We start from the raw sequence: 8,926 nt of genomic DNA on the forward strand, positions 1-8,926 counted from the left end.
TGGACCAAATACTAAGGTGCTAGAAGCTATGCATTGTAAAAAGTAGTAAACAAAAATGAATACAGGAGCTTTAAAAAAAATAAAATAACAAAATACCAAACACGATTTTCAAATCTTTCAGTAGAGTTGTGCGCCGTATGATTCTTTTTATTGACTCAAATAGCACAATGTTCTCCATAAGGCTGTATTTTTTAAAGAAAGGATTTATTTTGGTCTTTTTTTTTTTTTCTTTTTTTTTTTTTTTTTTGTTTAAAGTAATGTATTTGTTTTAATTGGATATTTTTATGTTAGCCAAAGAAGGGTTTTGAGCCCGAAACGTTCCGTGTTTGGTCTTTTCTTTTTTTTTCTTGTTTTTTTTTTTTTTTTGTGAAGCTGTTATAGTATTCAATTTTGTTTATTTCCTTTTAGAGTGTGAACTGCAGATTCGACAAGAGAGAAAAATGGAATGGCAATGTACCGTTGCAAAAAAAAAAAAAATACACACAACGACAAACAAACAAACAAACAAACAAACAAATTTTTAAAAAGATTTCATAAGTAAGGGTTGAATTTCGGAGCATATAGTTTTCTTGTAGTAAATGTATCACCCTTTCCTTGGAATGTCTTAAATCACCTGTTGCCACAATATTGTAACTGTGTGGCTATGTGGTCTAGTGGTAGTATGACACTCGCTTTCCCGATCGGAAGGTCCTGGGTTCGAGCCTGGCGCTCGGCGCATAGTTGAGTCCTTGGAAAAGGCTTTTTACTCACTTTCTCTCACCGTACTCAGGTGTACAATGAGTACCTGACCGTTAACAGCGCTGTCTTTGTCCGAAAAATTGTAATATCGCCTAACAGGCGTTATGTTACGACCTACATGTTAAATGTTGCTGTTGACCAGGGACCCCTTGTAAAGCGCTTTGAGCACATTTAGTGGATATTACGCTATATAAAGCTCAATTAAGTAACTGATATATTGCACGATTGGGCGTTCTGATAGCCAGTTGATAGGGCATCGTTTTTTCACACCGGTGTAAACCAAGATTGCTTGAGTGCAGTCATTTTTAAGTTTTGCATCAATCCACCGTGTCTAAGACAGCATGAATATGCTTCAAGCTGTGTCGGATAAAGTAAACATTGCAGTACGGATCAGACATTGATAGTAATGATCCAAGAGAACATGAATACAGTCACATGACCCAAAGACTAGAACATGAATACAGTCACATGATCCAAAGACTAAAACATGAATACAGTCACATGATCCAAAGACTAGAACATGAATACAGTCACATGATCCAAAGACTAAAACATGAATACAGTCACATGACACAAAGACTAGAACATGAATACAGTCACACGATCCAAAGACTAAAACATGAATACAGTCACATGACCCAAAGACTAGAACATGAATACAGTCACATGATCCAAAGACTAGAACATGAATACAGTCACATGACACAAAGACTAGAACATGAATACAGTCACATGACACAAAGACTAAAACATGAATTTGTCACATGATCCAAAGACTAGAACATGAATACAGTCACATGATCCAAAGACTAGAACATGAAGACAGTCACATGATCCAAAGACTAGAACATGAAGACAGTCACATGATCCAAAGACTAAAACATGAAACAGTCACGATGACTGAACAAAGACTACATGACAAAGACAAAATGAAACATCACATGTGTCAAAAAGTGATCCAAAGAATGACATAGTAACCAATATGAATACTAAGATACACACATGATACAAAACAGAGTAGTACTAAGGACTAACGTGCATGTTAATACAATCACGTGATTCAAAGCCTAGTCTAAAAATGAATACAGTCACGTTATCCAAATACTAAAATGCATATTAATACAACCACTTTATTAAAAGACTAGACCGAATATGAATACAATTACGTGATACAAAGACAGGACTTAAGATGTATACAAACTTGGGTTCAAAGACTTAAGTAAATATATTGTTAGCAGCCACGGGGGTTTAAAGATATACATTATGGATACGGGCTTGAGTTCAAAAGATTAAAACACTTTTATTAATGTATGTTCCTTTTGGGAGGGTGGGGGGGGGTGTTAAAGCAAACAAGCTAAAAACAAAATGTATTAATACTATAGCTTTTTAAAAAAGTGGAATTTGGACTTCATTGAGTAATCTTTTTTATCATATTTCCCTCAACATTGCATTTCATTTTTCTCCCTTGTCCTTTGCATTGAAACTTATCGAGAATGTATTCGTGTCTGTTTTTGGTGAAGTGACTTAGAAGTCAAAGTGTTTGACAAATATGTCATAAACTAGAGAAAGGTAATATGAATGATTGACGTGAGGTAATTTATATATCATTATAAAATATATATATATTATATATTATATATTTAGTGTATTAAATGTATATAATATATATATATTCATATATATATATATATATATATATATATATAATATATATATATATATATATATATATATATATATATATATATATAATATATATTGCAGATCTGACATCCGAATCCACTTATGGGCCTAGTTTAACATTGATGTAATGGATAATATTTTGCGAGTCATTTTTTGAACTTTCCATTTCGACAATGAGCCCATTAGGAATTGGGTTATCAGACCTGCAAATGAGTGTACGTAGATTGCATTCATCTGGAGCAGGAAACGTGGAAAATACACAATCATTGACCAACTGTAAATCCAACATTTATTTTCGGACACTTTAACAAGAGCATACTACATATCCATATTCCCTGAGTCCTCTCTCCTTGGTATTCATTCTTCCGTTATTTTCCAGGAAGTGGGATGGGGGGTGTTGGGGTTGGGGCAGGAGTGGGTGCGGCATTCTGTCGTAGGAGTGGCAAAAGTAACAAAAGGGTCGCAAGGTCGCTTCCTCCTCCTCCTTTACAGTTACAGTGCCTTGCTGACGTCATGTCCAAAATGGCGGCGTTGACAAGCAGGGCTATGAGAAGTATGCAAGAAGCTTTCGGTGATTTGATCATAGTTTTTGTTTGGGGTTTTCTGAAATTAGAAAGGATTAGAATCTTTTAGAATAATATTTATGGGAATCTGATGGCTATATAAAGAGTAGTATTTACTTTAATCCAACAAAAACAGCAAACCCCAAAAGGTGAATTGTTCCTTCTCAATATAAAACTATGATTTATAAGTTGCATAATGTTAGACTTCAATGGCGGTACCGGGGGGAGGGGGGTTACGCGGTATTCTTATCTTATCTTAGCTTATTAATAGCTGAATCTAGGATTTATCCTTTAAATGCCTTATACAATAGTTTATAATTACAAAATCTCATATAGCTTGAATTGTATCATTCACAGACAGTTTTACACAACTTTGAATGTAAGGAAAAATATATCAATACGACAATATAAAGTCGAAAATTACTATCATAGAATACTGAAGTTATTGAAAATTGTTCGTGATCGAATAAATCATAAATGTACAATTCAAAGTATAATGAAATATTAATGACAACAATAATCACGAAAGCAACAACGACAATAATCATATATAAGTCTTTCATATATTTAAATAGGCTTTATAGTCGTGACGTCAGTTCTCTCGTAATGACGCATAGTAAATTAGTAACTGGTTCTAAACTATCAGAACAATGGCGGACGCCCTTATGAAATATTTCTCCGACGAGCATAAAAGTGTATCCAGAGAGAAACGTTATAAATCTGATCATGTTTTGACTTTTATACATTCTGATCATATGACATGAAAAGTTCTAGCCAGCATGAAGAATAAAAAGAACCGATTTTCTTTGTTTAGAACCACGCTGCTCTCTGTTGCTGGGCGACGTGACATCAGACTATTAAATCCAATTATCATGATTTAAGATTGTTTCAGATGACATACGTTTTACTTGTCAACATTTACAAACCAGTCTGCAAAGACAAATTCATCTGCATCAATGGAAAGTTAACGATCACGTTCCCCGAACCTAAACAATCGACCAACGACAAGGAAAAACAAAACAATAACAGGATCTGTCCTCAGACAGAGGCACCGGGCAATCCAGACCGTAGCCATCGTTAACTTATAGCCTGACACTAGAATCCACTAGGACTTATAGTTTGACGTCATTTTTTTTTTTTTAGGTTTGTGCAGCGTCTAGTGGGTTGTTAGTAGAGCTCAAGGAAACAAGTGCTTCCATTGGTTGAACTATTGAATACAACTCACGGTTTGTTTTCTTTTGTGGCCAAAGACGTGTCTTTTGACGTTATTTTTTGGTCAGTGTCAGGCTATAAGTTAACGATGGATACGCTGATACTGACCAACAAATGACGTCAAAAGACAAGTCTTTGGTAGTGGTCAAGGAAACAAGTGTATCCCATTGGTTGAACTGTTGAATATAACTCACGGTTTGTTTTCTTTTGTGGCCAAAGACTTGTCTTTTGATGTCATTTTTTGGTCAGTGTCAGGCTATATGTTTGCGAAGGCTACCCATCGTTAAGTTATAGCCTGACACTGAAACCCGAAAAGACTGGCATTTTGACGTCATTATTTTGTTCTTGCACCGCCTAGTGAGTTGTCGTTAGTAGAGCTCATGGAAACAAGTGATTCCATTGGTTGAACTGTTGAATACAACTCACTGTTTGTTTTCTTTTGTGGCCAAAGACTTGTCTTTTGACGTCATTTTTTGGTCAGTGTCTGGCTATACGTTAACGATGGCTCCGGCCAGACCCAGCGTCGTGTGGCGAGGTCTGAGGACAAATCCTGGTTTTCTTCCTCGTCGTCGGTCGATCGTTTAGGTTAGGGAACGTAATCGTTTACTTGATAATTGGATTCAATAGTCTGATGCCACGTCCGCTTAGCAACGAGCAGTTTGGTTCTAAACATAGAAAATCGGTACCTTTTATTCTTCATGCTGACTAGAACTTTTTCGCATGTATGTTCAGAATGTATAAAACTTTTTCCTCATGATCACGATTGTATAACGTGGGATTTCATAAGGGCGTCCGCCATTGTTCCGATAGTTTAGAACCAGTTACTAAGTTACTATGCGTCACTACGAGGGAACTGACGTCACGACTGTTGAAGCCCATTGCAACAGAATCTGCGGTTCCCAAAATCGGCCTGTTTAAACAAAGCAGGGGCTGCCATTCACCTAAAGACTGGCTTTACCTGACACGAAGACTCCATTGTCTTCCGCGAGACAGACTGATGACAACAACAATGTTAGACTTCAGTAATCTTAGATTGCTGAACTCTTGTCTGACTCTGTCTATATCATAAAGTCCATTACGACTGTTAAGTCCCCTATACTTTTACCCCCAAAAAAATAATATACAAGAAAACGACGTCTCCAGGGATTAGTACTTAATAGTACCGTACATGAGGCATCTTAGGTCAAAGATAATGTTACTTTTCACCGCAAATTGCAAATAAAACTTTAAACAAACTTGACATTTTGTAGTTCAGTATCCACTAAACGTGCTCAAAGCGCTTTACAAGGGGTCCCCAGCCAACATCAACACTTAACTTGTAGAAGGAGACATGACACCAGTTAGGCGATATTAAAATTACAATATTTTTCAGTCAGAGACAACGCTGTTAACGGCCGGGTCCTCATTTTGTACCTAAGTACGGTGAGAGAGTGTGAGTAAAAAGCCTTTTTCAAGGACAGCTATGCGCCAAGCGAAGCTCGAACCCAGAACCTCCGAAAGCGAGTGTCATAAGACAAGACCACATATAAAAAAGAAATACAAGGAAAAAACACAAAGACGATTTTCATATTTGTGAAATTGGTTTATTATTATTATTATTATTATTATTATTATTATTATTATTATTATTATTATTATTATATTATTATTATTATTATTATTATTATTATTATTATTATTATTATTATTATTATTATTATTATTATTATTATTATTATTATTATATTATTATTATTATTATATTATTATTATTATTATATTATTATTATTATTATTATTATTATTATTATTATTATTATTATTATTATTATTATTATTATTATTATTATTAGTATTATTATTATCTTTATTATCATCATTATTATTATTATCATTAGTATTATTTTTATTATTATCTCTAGTCAACGGACTTCAAATCCTTTGGTGAAACAAACAGAATGTAAGATAAAATACAATTCGCTGAAGATATGTTCATACAGCATTGACCATGTCAGGGACAAACTAATCATAGCATTGAAATTGCGGTTTGATCTATTTTGAATCCTTCTTTTAAATATACGCGTACATACTCAGGAAAAACAACGTTTGTATCATTGCTCTAAGGCCAAATCTTTATTAAAATGTTATTTCTTAAAGAATACCTTTTTTTTAACTTGAGCTTTTATACAGAGCAATATCCACTAAACGTGCTCAAAGCGCGTTACAAATCGTCCCTGACTAACAGCAACACGTAACATGTAGAACAAGACATGACGCCTTGCAATATTACAATTTTTTTATGACATAGACAAAGCTGTCAATGGCCAGTTACTCATGGGCTAAGGCGAGGTGACAAAAATCAATAACAAAGACCTGAGTGACGTCATCTTCGAACTATCTTTTGTTTTATAAAAATAGAATTGAGGACAATAAAAAAAACAGCATCCATTGATTAACCCTCTCCATACCAACTACAGGAAAATCGTCACATTTGTTACGATTCCACCAACATTTATTTTATTCAGTTTTCTTTTGTAATCACAAAATTGGAAGGTATTAAATACTATCCTTATAAGAACTTAATTCAGCGATTTTGACTACTATTTATTTCTTTTGAGTAAAGGCTTAAAAATCAATTTTTATGTTAGTCTAGATGGGTCTGATGTTTAGTGGAAAATCGTGGAAAAGGTGGGTAAGGAAAGAGTTAAAACTATTGGGAATGGCGAGGTGGTAAAATATGTGAAATAAGATGAATAAATAAATTAACAAAATATACATAGAGATGGGCACAGAGTATTCACAATAACACCATATAAAATCAATTTAAAAAAAAAAGAAAAGAAAAGTGTGCAATCGGGAGAATTATCACAAAAGCTATTTGAAATTTTGTTTACGTGGGAGTTGTCCTCATTATTGTGTCCACTGTGTCGAATACAACTAGGGGACACAATTGATAACAAGCGCACTCACTTAAAACGTCTAGGATATTGCAGAGCTACGTAATTGCTGCTTCTCCTTTCGTGATTCCAATAAATAAATCAATAAATAACTTCATGAAGAAATAAATAAATAAACGAATAACTGATTGAATAATTGAATGAATGAATGAACGAATGTCTATAAAAATGATGTAGACTCCGTAAATTTTGTATTCACATATTTTTAAAATCACCACTGGTTCATGTTATTTATATAGAGGCATTTGAGCAAATTCTTTTTCTAAGCATTATGGATAATTTTGGCAGCCGTCACATACCAATCAACTACCAACATGGTATTCCCCAAACCATCGTTATATGAGAGAAAACAAATAAATTTACTCGTACCTACTTCACTTTTCAAAAGCCTTCGATACTTTAACTCACAAACGGCTTGTTCAAAAATTGGAGCTCTACTGAAAACGCAACATGAAACTTGATGAATCAGTTTCAATAGAACCCCTCAGGTCACAACGAAGTGCATGGCTGGTTTAAAGATTGGTTGTGTGTTCGGACTTAAGAGTTGGTGCTGGAGGGGAAAACAAGTGAAAGATACAGAGTGCTATTTGGACTCCGTCGGGTAACTGAATCGAGACCACTTTGTTTCCTCATTGTCATAAGTGATTTGGGCAACAATCTATCCTATCAAACAAGTGTAAAATAATTTACATGCGATTCTTATTTAGGATAATAGGAGATCATAACGATACAAATGTTCTAAAGAGTCAAATCTATATTGGCTTATACAATGGTCAGACACCTGAAAAATGCGCTGTGTTGTCCATAAATATTTCATGAACTGCTACGATTTTTAAGGATAAAAGGAATGCCTCATATATTTGTTTTGTGATTATTATGTTACAGTACAATCGAATTTCCCCAAAATGGAATCAGCATAATAATATAGGATTCTTTGTGCGGCTATGTGGTCTAGTGGTATGACACTCGCTTTCGGATCGGAAGGTCCTGGGTTCGAGCCTCGCGCTCGGCGCATAGTAGAGTCCTTGGAAAAGGCTCTTTACTCACATTCTCTTCCCGTACTCAGGTGTAAAATGAGTACCTGGCCGTTAACAGCGTTGTCTTTGTCCGAAAAATTGTAATATCGCCTAACAGGCGGCATGTCCCGTCCTACATGTTAAATGTTGCTGTTGACCAGGGACCCCTTGTAAGGCGCGTTGAGCACATTTAGTGGATATTGCGCTATATAAATCTCAATTATTATTCTTTAATTCTTGCACTTAGAATTTTGAATGAGTTTCCAAGCACTCTGCGACCTTGGGAGCGCCGATTTGACAAGTTCGAAATTTTAACCACTCAACTGCCGTATTCTGGAAATGCTCGAATTTAAAGTTTGACCAGCATATTCGTCGTTCAAATATCGATCGATTAAAATTACCCTCATCTCGGGGAAAAACTCTCAAACTTGGGTATTCGCAAAGAAAAAGGAAAGAACAAAATGATTACACTCCAACCATTGCGCAACGTTTCCAATCACAAATCATACCCTTTTTTTCACAAGATCGCAGCCTGCACAAGTATCGATATAAACCGAGCCTATGCTTGAATATCCAGGAATGTGTCAGGAATTTAGGTGCATATTTAGATTCACGATTGTGTATGGACGCTCATGTTAGTAAAGTTGCTCAGATTTGTCATCTTCATCTCCATAAAATTTAAAGAATTAGACATCTTTTGGACACTGAGACTGTCAAAACATTAATGACAGCATTTGTACTTAACCGAATAGACTACTGTAACGCTCTGTTACAATCG

Source organism: Berghia stephanieae, chromosome 7, assembly GCF_034508935.2.
Source record: "Berghia stephanieae isolate SIO BIC M18660-M18661 chromosome 7, UCSD_Bste_1.3, whole genome shotgun sequence".
Classification (NCBI taxonomy): Eukaryota; Metazoa; Mollusca; class Gastropoda; order Nudibranchia; family Aeolidiidae; genus Berghia; species Berghia stephanieae.